At 37.1% G+C, this 20,472-nt stretch overlaps 1 non-coding gene across 1 annotated transcript; it reads right to left on the minus strand.

Annotated features, from left to right (window-relative positions):
• Positions 1 to 14,718: 14,718 nt before the first annotated feature.
• On the minus strand, positions 14,719 to 14,799 carry TRNAL-CAA (transfer RNA leucine (anticodon CAA)). The gene has a single exon. It is a non-coding gene; the product is annotated as a tRNA-Leu (tRNA).
• Positions 14,800 to 20,472: the final 5,673 nt, after the last annotated feature.

A 20,472-nucleotide genomic window follows, 5' to 3' on the forward strand; every position in this document is an offset into this window, starting at 1 on the left:
AGGGTAATCTGGCTCATCACATTCATCATGTTCTTGGGTACGAATGAATATCTTGGAATAAGAATAAAAGAGAATTGAATAAAAGAAGATAGAATTTCATTAATACTTGAGGTACAGCAGAGCTCCACACCCTTAATCTATGGTGTGCAGAAACTCCACCGTTGAAAATACATAAGCAAAGAGTTCAGGCATGGCCGAATGGCCAGCCCTCTCTAACGTGATCACAGGATTCAATTTACAATCCAGGATGTCTAATACAATAGATAAATGTCCTATTTATACTAGACTAGCTATTAGGGTTTACATGAGTAAGTAATTGATGCATAAATCCACTTCCGGGGCCCACTTGGTGTGTGCTTGGGCTGAGCTTGATGAATTCACGTGTAGAGGCATTTCTTGGCGTCAAACTTCAGGTTATGACGTGTTTTGGGCGTTTGACTCCGGATCATGACGTTTTTCTGGCGTTTAACTCCAGACAGCAGCGTGTACTTGGCGTTCAACGCCAAGTTACGTCGTCATTCTTCGAATAAAGTATGGACTATTATATATTGCTGGAAAGCCCTGGATGTCTACTTTCCAACGCCGTTGAGAACGCGCCAATTGGAGTTCTGTAGCTCCAGAAAATCCATTTCGAGTGCAGGGAGGTCAGAATCCAACAGCATCAGCAGTCCTTTTGTCAGCCTTCTTCAGAGTTTAGCTCAAATCCCTCAATTTCAGTCAGAATTTACCTGAAATCACAGAAAAACACACAAACTCATAGTAAAGTCTAGAAATGTGAATTTAACATAAAAACTAATGAAAACATCCCTAAAAGTAGCTTAAACTTACTAAAAACTATATAAAAACAATGCCAAAAAGCGTATAAATTATCCGCTCATCACAACACCAAACTTAAATTGTTGCTTGTCCCCAAGCAACTGAAAATCAAGTAGGATAAAAAGAAGAGAATATACTATAAAGTCCAAAATATCAATGAATATTAATTTAATTAGATGAGCGGGACTTGTAGCTTTTTGCTTCTGAACAGTTTTGGCATCTCACTTTTTCCTTTGAAGTTTAGAGTGATTGGCTTCTCTAGGAACTTAGAATTTCAGATAGTGTTATTGACTTTCCTAGTTAGGCATGTTGATTCTTGAACACAGCTACTTATGAGTCTTGGCTGTGGCCCTAAGCACTTTGTCTTCCAGTATTACCACCGGATACACAAATGCCACAGACACATGACTGGGTGAACCTTTTCAGATTGTGACTCAGCTTTGCTAGAGTCCCCAGTTAGTGGTGTCCAGAGCTCTTAAGCACACTCTTTTGGATCACGACTTTAACCACTCAGTCTCAAGCTTTTCACTTGGACCTTCATGACACAAGCACATGGTTAGGGACAGCTTGATTGAGCCGCTTAGGCCTGGATTTAACTTCCTTGGGCCCTCCTATCCATTGATGCTCAAAGCCTTGGATCCTTGCTACCCTTGCCTTTTGGTTTTAAGGGCTATTGACTTTTTCTGCTTGCTTTTTCTTTCTATTATATATATTTTTTTTTCGCAAGCTTTTGCTTTTTCACTGCTTTTTCTTGCTTCAAGAATCAATTTCATGATGTTTTTCAGATCATCAATAACATTTCTCTTTGTTCATCATTCTTTCAAGAACCAACAATTTCAACACTCATAAACAACAAGATCAAAAATATGCACTGTTCATTCATTCATTCAGAAAACAAAAATTATTGCCACCACATCAATATAATTAAATCAAATTCACTAATAATTTCGAAAATTATGTACTTCTTGTTCTTTTGAATTAAAACATTTTTCTTTTAAGAGAGGTGAAGGACTAATGGATTTTATTCATAGCTTTAAGGCATGGTTACACACTAATAATCATGAAGTAGAAACACAAAAACATAGACAAACATAATACTTAAAAACAGAAAACAGAAAGAAAATAAAGAACAAGGAATGAATCCACCTCTAGTGGCGTCTTCTTCTTGAAGGACCAATGATGTTCTTCAACTCTTCTATGTCCCTTCCTTGCCTTTGTTGCTCCTCCCTCATAGCTCTTTGATCTTCTCTTATTTCTTGGAGAGTGAGGGCGTGTTCATGGTGTTCCACCCTTAGTTGTTCCACGTTTTGGCTCAAGTCTTCTAAGGAGGTACTGAGTTGCTCCCAATAGTTGTTGGGAGGAAAGTGCATTCCATGAGGCATTTGTTGATGAACTTCCTCATGTTCTCCTTGGGGGCCGTGAGGAACTTCCCTTGTTTGCTCCATCCTTTTCTTGGTGATGGGCTTGTCTTCTTCAATGGAGACATCTCCATCTATGATAACTCCAGCTGAGTAGCATAAATGGCATATGAGGTGGGGGGAGGCTAGCCGTGCCATGTATGAAGGCTTGTCAGCTATTTTGTAGAGTTCATTGGCTATGACTTCATGAACCTCTACTTCCTCTCCAATCATGATGCTATGGATCATGATTGCCCGATCCACAGTAACTTCAGATCGGTTGCTTGTAGGGATGATGGATCTTTGGATGAACTCCAACCATCCTCTAGCTACAGGCTTGAGGTCCAGTCTTCTTAGTTGGACCGGTTTGCCTTTGGAGTCTACTCTCCATTGGGCGCCTTCCACACAAATGTCCATTAGGACTTGGTCCAACCTTTGGTTGAAGTTGACCCTCCTTGTGTAGGGGCGTTCATCACCTTGCATCATGGGTAGATGAAACGCCAACCTCACATTTTCCGGACTGAAATCTAAGTATTTCCCCCGAACCATTGTGAGATAGTTCTTTGGATTCGGGTTCATACTTTGATCATGGTTCCTAGTGATCCATGCATTAGCATAGAACTCTTGAACCATCAATAATCCGACTTATTGCATGGGGTTGGTGATGACTTCCCACCCTCTTCTTTGGATCTCATGTCGGATTTCCGGATACTCATTCTTTTTGAGCTTGAAGGGGACCTCAGGGATCACCCTCTTCTTTGCCACAACATCATAGAAGTGGTCTTGGTGGCTCTTGGAGATGAATCTCTCCTTCTCCCATGATTCGAAGTGGAAGCTTTTGCCTTCCCTTTTCCTTTTCTTGAGGAAACTCCGGTCTTGGGTGCCATTGATGGTGAATGAAAAATAAAAAGCTAGGCTTTTTACCACACCAAACTTAAAATTTGCTCGTCCTCGAGCAAAAAGAAAAGAAGAGTAGAAGAAGAAGAAGAAGAGAAATTGGAAGAGAGGGAGAGAAGTGGGTTCGGCTATATGAGAGAAGAATGGGTAGTGTTGTGTGAAAATGAAGAAGAAAAGAGAGGTATTTATAGGGAGGGGGGAGGGTTAGGTTTCGGCCATTTTGGGTGGGAAAGGGTGGGAAATTGAATTTGAATGTAGTGGGGGTAGGTGGGGTTTATGGGGAAGAGGAGGTTGATGTGAATGGTGCATGGGGTAATTGGGAAGAGGAATTGATGTGATTGGTGAAGGTTTTTGGGAAGGGTGACATTGAAGATGAGATTTGGATTAGGAGAGTGTGAATAGGATTAAAAGAAAAGGTAGGTGGGGATCCTGTGGGGTCCACAGATCCTGAGGTGGGGATCCTGTGGGGTCCACAGGTCCTGAGGTGAAAAGAAATACCATTCCTTCACCCTATAGGCGTGTAAATTGCCTTCATGCACCATTCTGGCGTTCAAACGCCCATTGGTGCATGTTCTGGGCGTTAAACGCCCATGTGATGCTTGTTTCTGGCGTTGAACGCCAGTTTCAAGCTTGTTTCTGGCGTTCAGCGCCAGATTGTCCTCTGTGTGCGCATCCTGGCGTTAAACGCCAGGATGTTGCTTGTTTTGGGCGTTCAGCGCCAGGAAGATGCTCTGTTCTGGCGCTGAACGCTGGCCAGATGCATCTTCTGGGCGCTGAACGCCGGCCCGTGCGTCCTCCAGGGTGAAAAATTTTTTCTTCTGTTTTTGACTCTGTTTTTAATTTTTTGATTTTTTTTCGTGACTCCTCATGATCATGTACCTAATTAAACACAAAAATAACAAAGAAACAAAATAAAATAAAATTAGATAAATAAAATTGGGTTGCCTCCCAACAAGCGCTTCTTTAATGTCAGTAGCTTGACAGTGGCTCTCATGGAGCCACAGAGCAATCAAGTCAATGTTGTCTAGTCCCAACACCAAACTTAGAGTTTGGATATGGGGTTTGAACACCAAACTTAGAGTTTGGTTGTGGCTTCACAACACCAAACTTAGAGTTTGACTGTGTGGGCTCTTCTTGACCTTGAACTGAGAGAAGCTCTTCATGCTTACTCTCTTTTGTCACAGAGGGTTTGCCATGTGCTTGAAACACAAGGTATTCTCCATTCAATTGAAGGACTAACTCTCCTCTGTTGACATCTATCACAGCTTCTGCTGTGGCTAGGAAAGGTCTTCCTAGGATGATGCATTCATCATTTTCCTTCCTAGTATCTAGGATTAGGAAATCAGCAGGGATGTAAAAGTCTTCAACTTTTATAAGCACGTCCTCTACTATCCCATGAGCTTCTCTCATGGATTTATCTGCCAATTGCAGTGAGAACAAAGCAGGTTGCACCTCAATGATCCCTAGCTTCTCCATTACAGAGAGTGGCATAAGGTTTATTCCTGACCCAAGATCACACAGAGCTTTCTCAAAGCTCATGGTGCCAATGGTGCAAGGTATTAAGAACTTGCCAGGGTCTTGTCTCTTTTGAGGTAGAGTTTCTTGAATCCAAGTTTCCAATTCACTAATGAGCAGGGGAGGTTCACTTTCCCCAGTCTCATTACCAAATAGCTTGGCATTCAGTTTCATGATAGCTCCTAGATATTGAGCAACTTGCTCACCAGTCACATCTTCATCCTCTTCAGAGGATGAATAATAGTCAGAGCTCATGAATGGCAGAAGGAGATTTAATGGAATCTCTATGGTCTCTGTATGAGCCTCAGATTCCTCAGGATCCTTAATAGGAAGCTCCTTCTTGCTTGAAGGACGTCCCAGGAGGTCTTCCTCACTGGGATTTTCGTCCTTCTCCTCCTTGATGCATTCGGCCATGTTGACTAAGTCAATGGCTTTGCACTCTCCTTTTGGATTCTCTTCTGTATTACTTGGGAGAATACTGGGAGGAGTTTCAATAACTTTCTTACTCAGCTGGCCTACTTGTGCCTCCAAATTTCTAATGGAGGATCTGGTTTCATTCATGAAACTGAAAGTGGCCTTTGACAGATCAGAGACTATATTAGCTAAATTAGAATTATTTTGTTCAGCATTCTCTGTCTGTTGCTGAGAAGATGATGGATATGGCTTACTATTATTTAGCCTATTGCGTCCACCATTGTTAAAACCTTGTTGAGGTTTTTGTTGATCCTTCCAGGAGAAATTTGGATGATTTCTCCATGATGGGTTATAGGTATTTCCATATGGTTCACCCAGATAATTAACCTCTGCCATGGCAGGGTTCTCAGGATCATAAGCTTCTTCAGAAGCTGTCTCTCTAGTACTGTTGGCTGCATGTTGCAATCCATTCAGATTTTGAGAGATTATGTTGACCTGTTGAGTCAACATTTTGTTCTGAGCCAATATGGCATTCAGAGCATCAATTTCAAGAACTCCTTTCTTCTGAGGTACCCCATTATTCACGGAATTCCTCTCAGAGGTGTACATGAACTGGTTGTTTGCAACCATGTCAATGAGTTCTTGAGCCTCTTCAGGCGTTTTCTTCAGGTGAATAGATCCACCTGCAGAATGGTCCAATGACATTTTCGAAAATTCAGAGAGACCATAATAGAATATATCTAATAGGGTCCATTCTGAAAACATGTCAGATGGACATCTCTTGGTCAGCTGCTTGTATCTTTCCCAAGCTTCATAGAGGGATTCACCATCTTTTTGTTTGAAGGTTTGAACATCCACTCTCAGCTTGCTCAGCTTTTGAGGAGGAAAGAATTTATCCAAGAAGGCAGTGACCAGCTTATCCCAGAAGTCCAGACTATCCTTAGGTTGTGAATCCAACCATATTCTAGCTCTGTCTCTTACAGCAAAAGGGAAAAGCATGAGTCTGTAGACTTCAGGATTAACTCCATTTGTCTTTACAGTATCACAGACCTGTAAGAACTCAGTTAAGAACTGATAAGGATCTTCAGATGGAAGTCCATAAAACTTGCAGTTTTGTTGCATTAAAGCAACTAGTTGAGGCTTAAGCTCAAAGTTATTGGCTCCAATGGCAGGAATGGAGATGCTTCTTCCATCAAACTTGGATGTTGGCTTTGTGAAGTCACCAAGCATTCTCCTTGCATTATTATTATTATTATTTTCGGCTGCCATGTCCTTCTCCTGTTCGAAAATTTCTGAAAGGTTATTTCTGGATTGTTGTAATTTAGCTTCTCTTAATTTTCTCTTCAGAGTCCTTTCAGGTTCTGGATCAGCTTCAACAAGAGTGCCTTTATCCTTGTTCCTGCTCATAAGAAAGAGAAGAAAACAAGAAAAGAAAGAGGAATACTCTATGTCACAGTATAGAGATTCCTTTATGTTAGTAGAAGAAGAAAGGGGTAGAAGAAGAGAAGAGGGAGATTCGGATTTGTGGATGAAGAGAGGTGAAGAGAAGTGTTAGTAATTAATTAATTAAATAGAAGAAGAGAAGAGAAGAGAATTTTCGAAAATAAATTTTGAAAAAGAGGTTAGTAATTTCGAAAATTAAAAATAAAACAAGTTTAAAATTAAAATGTAAAACAATTAAAAAGAATTTTTGAAAAAGAGAGGGAGAATTTTCGAAAATTAGAGAGAGATAGGTAGTTAGTTGATTTTGAAAAAGATAAGAGATAAACAAAAAGTTAGTTAGTTGACTGAAAAAGATTTGAAATCAAATTTTGAAAAGATAAGAAGATAAGAAGTTAGATAAGATATTTTGAAATCAAATTTTGAAAAAGATAAAATTTTTGAAAAAGATAAGATAAAAGTTAAAAAGATTTATTTTGAAAAAGATATTTTTGAAAAAGATTTTATTTTAAAAATTACTTAACTAACAAGAAACTACAAGATAAGACTCTAGAACTTAAAGATTGAACCTTTCTTAACAAGAAAGTAACAAACTTCAAATTTTTGAACCAATCACATTACTTGTTAGTTAATTTTCGAAAATTTGATAAAAAGATAAGAAAAAGATTTTTGAAAATATTTTGAAAAATAATTTTTGAAATTTTCAAAAATTATAAAAAAAAATGAAAAAGATATGATTTTTGAAAAGATAAGATTTTTTAAAATTGAAATTTTGACTTGACTTGTAAGAAACAACTAATTTTGAAAATTTTTGACCAAGTCAATCCCAAAATTTCGAAATTTTGGAGGGAAATAAGGAAAAGATATTTTTGATTTTTAAATTTTTAAAGAAAAACACAAAAATGACCCAAAACATGAAAATTTTGGATCAAGACACAAGATGCATGCAAGAATGCTATGAATGTCAAGATGAACACCAAGAACACTCTAAAGATCATGATGAACATCAAGAACATTATTTTGAAAAATTTTTGATGCAAAGAAAACATGCAAGACACCAAACTTAGAAATCTTTAATGCATGAAAAATATGAATGCAAGAGTGCACAAGAAAAACAACAAACAACACAAAACAAGAAATTATCAAGATCAAACAAGAGGATTTATCAAGAACAACTTGAAGATCATGAAGAACACTATGAATGCATGGATTTTCGAAAACAATGCAGGAAAAATTTTGAAAGCATGCAATTGACACCAAACTTTAAAATTGACACAAGATTCAAACAAGAAACACAAAGTATTTTTGATTTTTATGATTTTCTAATTTTTTTTTTGTATTTTTATTTTAAATTTTTCGAAAAATATTTTTGGAAAAACGAAAAAGAAAAGAAAAATTTTGGAAAAAGTTTTTGAAAAGAAAATTACCTAATCTGAGCAACAAGATGAACCGTCAGTTGTCCATACTCGAACAATCCCCGGCAACGGCGCCAAAAACTTGGTGGACGAAATTGTGATCACTTGTTCTTTTATTTATAAAGGATGTATACTCTGAGGGCATTGTTTATTTCCTTCACAATCTCGTTCAACTAACCAGCAAGTGTACTGGGTCGTCCAAGTAATAAACCTTACGTGAGTAAGGGTCGAATCCACAGAGATTGTTGGTATGAAGCAAGCTATGGTCACCTTGCAAATCTCAGTCAGGCAGATTAAACATGATACTTGATTAGATTCAAAATAAATAAAAAGGAATAATAAAAGGGATAGAACACTTATGCAGATTCATTGGTAGGAACTTCAGATAAGCGGATGGAGATGCTGTAGAGCTCTTGGACGCCTGGTCTCCTACTGCTCCTATTCAATCCTTCTTACTCCTTTCCATGGCAAGCTTTGTATAGGGGTTCACCATCAACTGTGGCTACTTTCATTCCTCACGGGGAAATAACCTGTGCGGCTGTCACTCGCACAGCTAACCAGTCTGGAGGCATCACCCATGGCTGATGGCTACATCCCATCCTCGCAGTGAAAACTATGCTAACGCACTCTGTCACAGTACGGCTAATCACCGGTTGGTTCCCGCTCCTACTGGAATAGAATCCCTCTTTTGCGTCTGTCACTGACGCCCAGCAGGTTAAAGTTTGAAGCACGTCACGGTCATTCATTACCGGAATCCTACTCGGAACACCACAGACAAGGTTGGACTTTCCGGACCCTCATGAATGCCGCCAACTATCTAACTTATACCACGAAGATTCTGTTGGGGAATCTAAGAGATACACATTCAAGCTCTGTTGCATGTAGAACGGAAGTGGTTGTCAATCACGTGCGTTCATAATTGAGAATGATAATGAGGGTAATCTGGCTCATCACATTCATCATGTTCTTGGGTACGAATGAATATCTTGGAATAAGAATAAAAGAGAATTGAATAAAAGAAGATAGAATTTCATTAATACTTGAGGTACAGCAGAGCTCCACACCCTTAATCTATGGTGTGCAGAAACTCCACCGTTGAAAATACATAAGCAAAGAGTTCAGGCATGGCCGAATGGCCAGCCCTCTCTAACGTGATCACAGGATTCAATTTACAATCCAGGATGTCTAATACAATAGATAAATGTCCTATTTATACTAGACTAGCTATTAGGGTTTACATGAGTAAGTAATTGATGCATAAATCCACTTCCGGGGCCCACTTGGTGTGTGCTTGGGCTGAGCTTGATGAATTCACGTGTAGAGGCATTTCTTGGTGTCAAACTTCAGGTTATGACGTGTTTTGGGCGTTTGACTCTGGATCATGACGTTTTTCTGGCGTTTAACTCCAGACAGCAGCGTGTACTTGGCGTTCAACGCCAAGTTACGTCGTCATTCTTCGAATAAAGTATGGACTATTATATATTGCTGGAAAGCCCTGGATGTCTACTTTCCAACGCCGTTGAGAGCGCGCCAATTGGAGTTCTGTAGCTCCAGAAAATCCATTTCGAGTGCAGGGAGGTCAGAATCCAACAGCATCAGCAGTCCTTTTGTCAACCTTCTTCAGAGTTTAGCTCAAATCCCTCAATTTCAGTCAGAATTTACCTGAAATCACAGAAAAGCACACAAACTCATAGTAAAGTCCAGAAATGTGAATTTAACATAAAAACTAATGAAAACATCCCTAAAAGTAGCTTAAACTTACTAAAAACTATATAAAAACAATGCCAAAAAGCGTATAAATTATCCGCTCATCACTTGCACACAAAATCTTCCTTTCCTTTAACAACAAAGCCCTCCGGTTGCTCCATGTAGATCTCCTTATCTAAATCACCATGAAGAAAAGCCGTCTTCGCATCCATTTGCTCAATCTCCAAATCAAGAGATGCTGCTAATCCAAGCACAGCACGAATGGATGACATCCTCACAACAGGAGAAAAGATCTCCTCATAATCAACACTTTTTCTCTGGCTAAAACCTCTAACAACCAATCTAGCCTTATACCGAGGCTTAGAATTGTGTTCTTCATTCTTGATTATGAATACCCATTTGTTCTTCAAAACTCGCATACCCTTCAGTAGCTTCACCAATTCATAGGTATCATTTTCAAGTAAGGACTTCGTTTCTTCTTGCATAGCTTCAAGCCATTGAGCTTTGCTTTCATCTTCAATAGCCTCTCCAAAGCATTCAGGTTCTCCCCCATCAGTCAACAAAACAAACTCAGCTAATTGATATGCATAGAATATTAATTCTTTAATAACCAAAATAATGAATATACTCCTCCTCAACCTGGGGTGCAGATTGTGATAATGAAATTTCTTTACTCTGAACTTGGACTGCTATTTTAGGTCTTGTAGACAACTTAAGACTTTTTTTAGCTTTTTTTTGCCTTGGTCTGTATCAAAATAACGAGTTACAAACAGCAATCAACACAGCTACCTTTAAAAAATGATCTTACAGGTTAAACTCACCACAAAATTTGAGACTGTCCCACCACATGTTGGGTTATCATTGACTTGAGTGTTGCTGTCACCTTTTTAGATCTACTTATCAATATGAAAAAAATGTGCAATTAAACCCTCATACAAACATAATAAGGACATATAAATTTTTAAATAGTACCTAATCAGTGTTTGTTGCTTGAGTGGTGGATGAGTTTTAGTTTGTTGTGCCCTTTTATGCTCTTCTTTTTTTTTATCATTGGCTTTTAGTTAGTGCTTTGGAGTGCATTTGTGTATGTTTTGTAGTAATGATCTTTCTGTCCACATTTAGAGCAAGTAACAATAAATGTTTTCTTCACTTTGGTTGTGCTCAACTCTCTCTCGACTGGGTCAGTTCTTTTCTTTAGCTTTGGCCTGTGAGTAGCTCTCTTGATTGTGGGAGGCAGTAGTCTTGGAGCTTCAGTAGGTATTCAATACCTTTTACTATTAACAGGCTTAATGTAGTTTGCATATGTTGTCCTGATGATAGCTATAGTTAGCCATTTATGGATAAAGTCCTCAGCTTTAAGGCCTATTTTAGCCATTGCAGCAACTGCATGTCTACAAAGCATGCCTGTACACAATATAAAACAGAAAAAAATTATTTAGAATCTCACAATAAATATAAAGAAAATATTTTAGCAAATTTTATTATCAAATAGATTGAAAATGTTATTAAAAAATCAGATAAATGTGCTTAAAAAACTCTTACCAGTTAGCTGCCAAATATTGTATGTGAATATCCTCTCCTGTAAATTAATAGCCACTTTATGATTTTGGCAATGAACTTCAAACAGAACTCTTTGTGAATCACCAACTCAAATAGTTCTCCATTTATGGCTTTTAGGCTTGATGAAGTCATTTAATCTTTTATGTTGTACTGGAGCAATGGATTCAATGTGAAACTCTAACTTCTTTTTATACATTGCGATCTTTCTTATTATGTAGCACCGTAATTTTTCACACATAATCAGAATTGACTTTTTTCTATATTGCACTATTTTAACATTCTACACTTCACACATGCTGTTAGTTATATTGTTCACCTTAAAAATATGGCTAAAATGTGCCTTACACCAAATAGTTGGCTCAAATTTTTGGAGATATTTCCATGCTAAAATGCATACTTGCCTCAATTTTTCCATTGCAGCATTCAGTTCATTGTGAGTGGTACATTTTACATACTTTTACACTAATTATTTTGTCTCTTCATCTTTAAAATATTTAATAAAATTTTTTCACATGTGTAACACAGTTTCTGTAGTAAGCTCTCAAATATACATCCTTTAAAATTAATGACAATCCTTACAAAACATTTAACACAAGAGAAAGTAATTTATTAATTAATTATCATCCACTAAGTTACTTTAGACCCTGATGTATTTGAAAAAAAAAGCAAAAACAGAAAATAATTTTTATATATATATATATATATATATATATATATATATATATATATATATATGGAGCGGCCTTCTTCCAATCTCCCTTTTTTTTAGTCATATCAGACAAAACTAAAATAAATAATAATGAAAATTGTAAACACATCATACAATACAGAACACCTGCATTACTACTTTATAAGGTTCTGACATTTTGAATTTCTATATATACATACATATTTCATGTATTAATTTAATAATAATATTATTATTGTTACTCCTCACCTTCCTCCGGCTTATCACCGGCAGTCTGCTCAGGGTTCTAAACTTCATGTTGGCAACTAAGCACGAGGGTTGCGCTCGTTGCGGGACTTAACCCAACACCTTACGGCACGAGCTGACGACAGCCATGCACCACCTGTGTCCGCGTTCCCGAAGGCACCCCTCTCTTTCAAGAGGATTCGCGGCATGTCAAGCCCTGGTAAGGTTCTTCGCTTTGCATCGAATTAAACCACATGCTCCACCGCTTGTGCGGGCCCCCGTCAATTCCTTTGAGTTTCATTCTTGCGAACGTACTCCCCAGGCGGGATACTTAACGCGTTAGCTACAGCATTGCACGGGTCGATACGCGCAGCGCCTAGTATCCATCGTTTACGGCTAGGACTACTGGGGTATCTAATCCCATTCGCTCCCCTAGCCATCCTAAGGTGCTGCTAGATGGAAGGATCTTATCAACGTCCATGAATAATAAATCATAGCATAGATCAAACTGCCGAATCGGAAAAATTGGGTGCTATCATATAGCATAGCTTTGTATCGGCTAAGTTCACGAGTTGGAGATAAGCGGACTCGAACCGCTGACATCCGCCACAGGGTAAACCACCGCCTCTCAGGCCCCGACTGATTCTACCATAGAGGCCAACGATAGACAATAACTCCCCCCCGAACACAGCTTACAACTTTCATCGTACTGTGCTCTCCAAAGAGCAACTCTTCTCAAAATCTCAAAAGGTGCTGAGTTGGAATCCCATTCTAACTAAGGATTCTTGTGGAAGGAATTTACTCACCTATTCCGACCGCGGAGAACAGGCCATTCGACAGGGAGATTCCGAAATTGCTGAGGCTTGGTTTGATCAAGCCGCTGAATATTGGAAACAAGCTATAGCCCTTACCCCCGGTAATTATATTGAAGCACATAATTGGTTGAAGATCACAGGGCGTTCTTAATTTAATAAAAACACTCTTTTTTTTTTAGTTCTATTTATATTATTCTATATACCCTTATATCTTAATATATATTATTTCCATATTTATTTTTATATTTCTTACTATATTTATCTTACTAAATAATCTTATTTATATATTATTATATTTAATATTTAGTTTAGAATATTTAATGCATATTTCATTTAAATGTATATTTAATGTATTTAAATGTATATTTAATGTAATTAAATGTTTGTTGTCTACATCAGTCCATCCAATAAAACTGAAAATTTAGAATAATATTCTATATATCTATTATATAAATATATTAGGCTATAGTAATAGTCAATCCAAAAATTCCATTATATCCCTTCTAAAAAAATCGTTCTTTTTCGTCTCGTATTTTGTAGAGATAAATGGTATGTGGATACAGCAGAGAATTTGCCTTTTTTCTGTTATTCAAACTAAAAGTGAAACTCAAAAAAGAGAACTCAAAAAAACTAAAAAGAAATAGCAGTATGGCCTCTAGCAATGCTTTCCGAAGATTTGATAATTGCTAAAAGCCTATTTTTTCGAATTTATAATTCTTAAATTTAAATAAAGGCGTTTGATTACATTTTTGAAAGAGAATAAAGAAAAAAGTAAAAAAAATTGAATGGCCTGACCATGTATCAAGAGCCAATATCGATCTATTATGCGCCTTTGCATCTAGCATTGGGTAGACCTCATATAATAATTGTCATACCTCTACCCTATCTTTTATTTCATTTCTTCGGCAATAATAAAAAAAACTTTTTGAATTATGGGGACAAGAAAAAAAATTCAATACGTAAATTTAGCATTCAAAGAATATTCTTTACTAATCTTATTTTTCAGTTATTTAACCCCCTTGTCTTACCAAGTTCCATATTAGTCAGATTAGTAAACATCTATATGTTTAGATGCAACAATAAATTGTTGTTTTTAACAAGTGGTTTTGGAGGTTGGTTAATTGGTCACATTTTTTTCATAAAATGGATTGAATTTGTCTGGATACAACAAAATAATGTTATTAAATCTAATGAACGCATTCGCTCTAAGAAGTCCATTTTATCAGAATTTCGAACTTCTATGGCTCAACTCTTTAGTGTTCTTAACGCCTTCTTTTTTCTTCTCATCGGAATTTTTTTACAAAGATTTGCCATGGTAAGGAAGAAGGGGGAACAAGCACACTTGGAGAGCGCAGTACAGCGGATAGTTGTATGCTGCGTTCGGGAAGGATGAATCGCTCCCGAAAAGGAATCTATTGATTCTCTCCCAATTGGTTGGATTGGACCGTAGGTGCGATGATTTACTTCACGGGCGAGGTCTCTGGTTCAAGTCCAGGATGGCCCAGCTGCGCCAAGGAAAAGAATAGAAGACTGACTCCTTCATGCATGCTCCACTTGGCTCGGGGGGATATAGCTCAGTTGGTAGAGCTCCGCTCTTGCAATTGGGTCGTTGCGATTACGGGTTGGATGTCTAATTGTCCAGACGGTAATGATAGTTTCTTGTACCTGAACCGGTGGCTCACTTTTTCTAAGTAATGGGAAAGAGGACCGGGGGGGTGCAGGGCAGACGATTTCAAAACGGACTCCCCATTCATTAGATAGAGAAGATCACCAAGATTTCGTGATGCGCTGCCGAACTTATTCCAATTCAATAAGAGATCTCAATATTATGCCTTGAAGAGGACTCGAACCTCCACGCTCTTTAGCACGAGATTTTGAGTCTCGCGTGTCTACCATTTCACCACCAAGGCATCTTGAAAGTGAATCGTATTCCATGAATATGATATCTAGCTAGTGTTATGTATGGAATATATGACAAAGGTGGAGTGTTAGAGTATTTTTATAAACAGGAAATCTAAGTGAAACAATAAAAGGGTCGTATAAAAATATTATTAAATCACCCTTTCACTTTAATCTATGACAACAATAAAGATATTTTATGATTTACAAATTCAACCCAACAGAATATACAAATTCAATTATAATTTTAGTCTTTATCTTATCTTATAGTTATTTTTATCTTTATCTCTATCTTATCTTTATCTTATCTTTATTTACTTTTATCTTTCATAGGTCAATGCTCTATATATACTTAGTTTTACCTTTATAGTGAACAATTCAATCAATCAACAATCAATAAAATTTCTTCATCTTTTCTTTTCTTTCATTATTATTCTTTCACAATTTTATTATCTTTGCATACTCTTTCCGTTTTATTATGGTATCAAAGCTTCTCTTGAGCTCTGCTGACATCCATGGATCAAGAAAAAAGGACACACCAGCAACTTCATTCGGAGCCTCTTTTGAACCTTTCATCAGCCCAACACTTTTCTTTCATGGCACTTCCTTTCAATGAAGAAGCTCGTCTTTCAAACCAACTTGAGCTTTTGCCAAGTCTAACTACTCATTATCTTTGTTCTTTCAATATTTTTTCTACTGTTAACAATTCTTCAAATCGAGATTCATTCTTGAATATTTGGATCATTGATTCTGGTGCCACAGATCACATTGCATCAAATTTGTCTTGGTTTATTTCTTACACACAAATTTCTCCTATTATTGTTTATTTACCAAATGGTTCTCAAACTACTGTTTCTTATAAAGGCATCGTTCAATTTTCACCATCCTTGGTTCTTCATGATGTTCTTTACTTACCTCATTTCAACTTTAATATTATCTCTGTTTCAAAAATTACTTCAGCACTCATATGTGAACTCACTTTTTCATCTTCTTCTTGCACTTCACAGAGCAACAATTTGGGGATGATTGATCTGGCCAGAATGAGAGAGGGATTATATGTCTTTGAACCAAATTTCGGTAAAAATTCATCCACTACACACTCCATAAATTCTATCCAATCTCCACCCATTACACCTTCCAATATATGGCATTTTCGTTTAGGACACCTTTCTGGGCAAAGACTTAATCATTTACATAAACAATTTTCTTTTACCTCTATGCATCATGATGAGGCTTGTGACATTTGTCATCTTTCTAAGTAAAAGAAACTTTCATTTTCTCAAAGTTTTAACAAAGCCAATGCAAGTTTTGATTTATTATATTTTGATATTTGGGGTCTATTTCGACAAAATTCTATTCATAATCATAAATATTTTTTTACTATTGTTGATGATTTTTGCCGCTTTACATGGATTACTTTATTAAAATAAAAAAGAGAAGTGCAAAATCAAATAAAAATTTTATTACTTTAATTGAAACACAATTCAACTCCAAAGTCAAAACTATTCGTTCCGATAATGGACCAGAATTTATTTTACCTGATTTTTATGCTTCAAAGGGCATTATTCATCAACGTAGTTATGTTGAAACTCTTCAACAAAATGGAAGGGTAGAACGCAAGCATCAACATATTTTGAATATAGCTCGTGCTTTTATGTTTCAATCTAATTTACCATCATCTTTTTGGTCTTATGTTGTTAGACATGCTGTTTATTTACTTAACAGAGTTCCATCATTCGCAATTAATTTTAAAACACCATTTGAAATTTTATTCAATCATCCACCAAATTATCATGACCTTAAAGTTTTTGGATGCTTATATTTTATTTCTACCCTAATGGCAAATAGATCAAAATTTGATTCAAGAGTCAAAAAGGCTGTATTTATTAGCTTTCAAAGTGGTTTTAAAGGATATATTGTTTATGTTTTAGAAGATAAAAGAATTGAGATTTCTAGAAACGTGATTTTTTATGAAATGATCTTGCCCTTAGTCACAAAAAATGCCCAATTCCATACACTCAGCCCAACATTGCCAAACACACCTTCTCAAAAACAAGATTCAGTTAGTCTTCCAATTGAACCCTCACCTATACCCATTGACCCAACTCCACCTAGTTCTTTATTTTCTCCAACAACCTCTCCTTCTTCCTCACTATCGTTACCTAGCTAAGTTGAACCCATGACAACCGAATCACTTTCAACACAGACACCCATCTCTCCTTCCGCATTAGACACCAGTCCACCATCACCTTCTCATCCCCCGTCACCTTCTTCACCACTTGAACAACCCCATCCTCGTCATTCCGACCGGCCTCACCGACCTCCAGTATATTTCTCTGATTAGTTGTGTAATTCTTCTCTCATCTCTACAAATCAATCTCCCTCAAAGTGCAAGTATCCTTTATCTTCAGTCATGTCTTTTTCTTCTCTTTCATCTTCACATAAAAAGTTTCTTTTATCTCTACATTCTGATGTTGAGACAAAGTCTTTTAAGGACGCCAATCAACACTCTAATTGGTGTAGTGCTATGAAAGATGAGTTGGATGCTCTTGAGCTGAACAAAACTTGGCGTCTTGTTGATTGCCCTGTAGGGGTTAAGCCGGTTGGCTGTAAATAGGTCTATCGCATCAAACGCAAGCCTGATGGTTCAGTTGATCGATATAAAACACGTCTTGTGGCTAAAGGGTTCACTCAAACTGAAGGTGTTGATTTCTTGGAAACTTTCTCTCCTGTTGTCAAGCCTGCCACCATCAAATTAGTTTTGGCATTGGCTTCTATGAAGCGTTGGCCCATACATCAGTTGGATGTCAATAATGCTTTCTTACATCGGGATCTTTCTGAGGATGTTTATATGACTCTGCCACCCGGATTTACATCTCCTCAACCGAATCAATGCTATAAGCTACTAAAGTCATTGTATGGTTTACGACAATCTAGTCGTATATGGTATGACAAACTTTCTCATCTTTTGCTATCTCATGGATATCAGCAGACCTCATCTGATTATAGCTTATTTGTTAAATTCATTGGTGATCAAATTTCTATCATTTTAGTCTATGTTGACGACATTGTTCTCACTGGTAATTCCATTTCTGAACTTGATGCCATTAAGTCTATTTTGCACCAACACTTCCGAATTAAAAACTTGGGCCAATTAAAATATTTTTTGGGTATTAAAGTTGCTCAATCAAAGAAGGAAATTTGCTTATCTCAAAGAAAATATTGTCTTGATCTTTTGGAGGATTCTGGTTTGTTAGGTGCTAAACCTGCCTCTGTTCCAATGGATAGTACCACAAGACTATATCAAGACAAAAGTCCCCTGCTATCCGACTCTTTTGTATATCGCCGTTTGGTTGGCCGTCTTATCTATCTCACCACTATTCGACCGGACATCATGTATGCCACTCAACAATTAAGTCAATTCATGGCATCTTCGACTGAATCTCATCTTCAAGCTGCCAAGCATGTGTTACGATATCTGAAAACTAGTTCCGGCAAAGGACTTTTCTTTCCAAGGGAATCAGAAATTCAGCTTCTTAGCTTTAGTGACTCTGATTGGGCCGGATGTCCTGATACTCGACGATCTTTAACAGGTTATTGTTTTTTCTTAGGCAGTTCTTTAGTCTATTGGAAGACCAAGAAACAAACCACCGTTGCCCGCTCATCCACAGAAGCAGAATATCGTGCACTTGCCAACACAACTTGTGAACTTCAATGGATACTAAATGTGTTACAATTTTTACGTATCTTTCTTATCCGCCCACCAGTTTTATATTGTGATAATCAGAGTGCTCTTCATATTGCTGCTAACCCGGTTTTTCATGAACGGACCAAACATTTAGAGGTTGATTGTCACTTGGTTCGACAAAAAGCTCAAGCTGGAGTGATGAAACTTCTCCCCATTCCCTCTTCTGGGCAACTAGCCGACATCTTCACCAAGCCTTTGTCTCCTCAACCCTTCCATCTTAATTTGAACAAGCTTAGTATTCTTGACATCTTTCATCCTCCAACTTGCGGGGGCGTATTAAATCACCCTTCCACCTTAACTCATGACAACAATAAAGACGTCTCACGGCCTACAAATTCAGCCCAACCACAAATTCAATTATAATTTTAGTCTTTATCTTATCTTATAGTTATCTTTATCTTTATCTCTATCTTATCTTTATCTTATCTTTATTTACTTTTATCTTTCATAGGTCAATGCTCTATATACACTTAGTTTTACCTTCATAGTGAACAATTCAATCAATCAACAATCAATAAAATTTCTTCATCTTTTCTTTCTTTCATTATTATTCTTTTACAATTTTATTATCTTTGCATACTCTTTCCGTTTTATTAAATATCAAAACCAATATCAAAGCAGAATAAAAATTAAGCAAATATGACAATAACAAAAAATCAGCAACCAAACTGCTTGCTTCAGTGTATAGGATCTCAAATAATTTAAATTAGCTTACATGATGTTAAAGAATTTAACATTAGATTGCATGACAATGACATCAAACAATATAAGATTCATAGCAATAGCAAAAAATTAGATTATATCAATTGAACTCAACAACTTATATCAATTGAACTCAACAACTCAGATTACATAACAATAACAAAACATCAGCATATCAGTAGCCACTTATATCAATTGAATGCAACCACGTGCCTATTAGCCATACGGCATAAGCACTTGTATAACCACAATAGAGCGGCAGATCCCTAGCTATAATTGCCCATGTTCTATAACCTCACAATGTACGGCAGCCACCTAATGTGCATGCATGTGCCGGACTTGTTACCGAAGAGTTGCGTCGACAGTAGCATCATAATATACGCTCTCGCGTACCTCCAAACAGTCTCCTCATAGGCCCCATTGGGAAGGTGACTGAATGTCTCCTACATCTAAGTGCACTTCACTGTGAACTTGTCGACGTAGTCCACCGGTGGCAACACACCCAATAACTCCTAGAACCATGTCCATGCCGGACGACCACCATCAATGTATCGCTCAAAATCCATTAGACATCCGCTGACGTACTGGCCGTTGATCGGGAGTCCTAGCTGGTACACTACAGCACTCCCGAATGGCATGTGGAATGTATGCGTCTCTGAACACCATCGCTCAACAAATGTGCTCACAAGAAGCTCATCCAACCTAAACTAATAATCGTTGAACCTTGCAAGATAGGCAAGGTCAGCCATCTGTAGGTAAAGCATGATCCTTTCGTCTAACGGCATTTCATGCTGCCTCTGCATACTCGAGATACATCGTCGGGGCTACATGACAATAAAATAATTGTCTTAGAACCATAACACTTTAGGAAGAAAAATAAACCTAAAGCAGAAAATTCTAATAAAAAACATAGATTAACCAATATCAAATTAATATATATATCAAAACATAGTCAATCTAGTGTATTTTTTACGGAAAGTTTTTTTTTTTATTTTGCCAAAGATATGGAAATTCGAACCTGCGACCTCTTAGATGAATATGGGAGATTATGCCATTTGAGATATAACTCATTGGCATGGGAAAAAGTTACGAGCTTATATATCCATCTCTAAAATAAATTAAATCATTGTACATTCTCACTAACCTTCTACTGCCAAGTTAATCCTTTACTTGAAATCCAATTCAATTTAAATTAAATTAATTTTAACTAAAATAACCAATATATCACCAAAAT

This window comes from Arachis hypogaea, chromosome 10 (genome assembly GCF_003086295.3).
Source record: "Arachis hypogaea cultivar Tifrunner chromosome 10, arahy.Tifrunner.gnm2.J5K5, whole genome shotgun sequence".
NCBI lineage: Eukaryota > Viridiplantae > Streptophyta > Magnoliopsida > Fabales > Fabaceae > Arachis > Arachis hypogaea.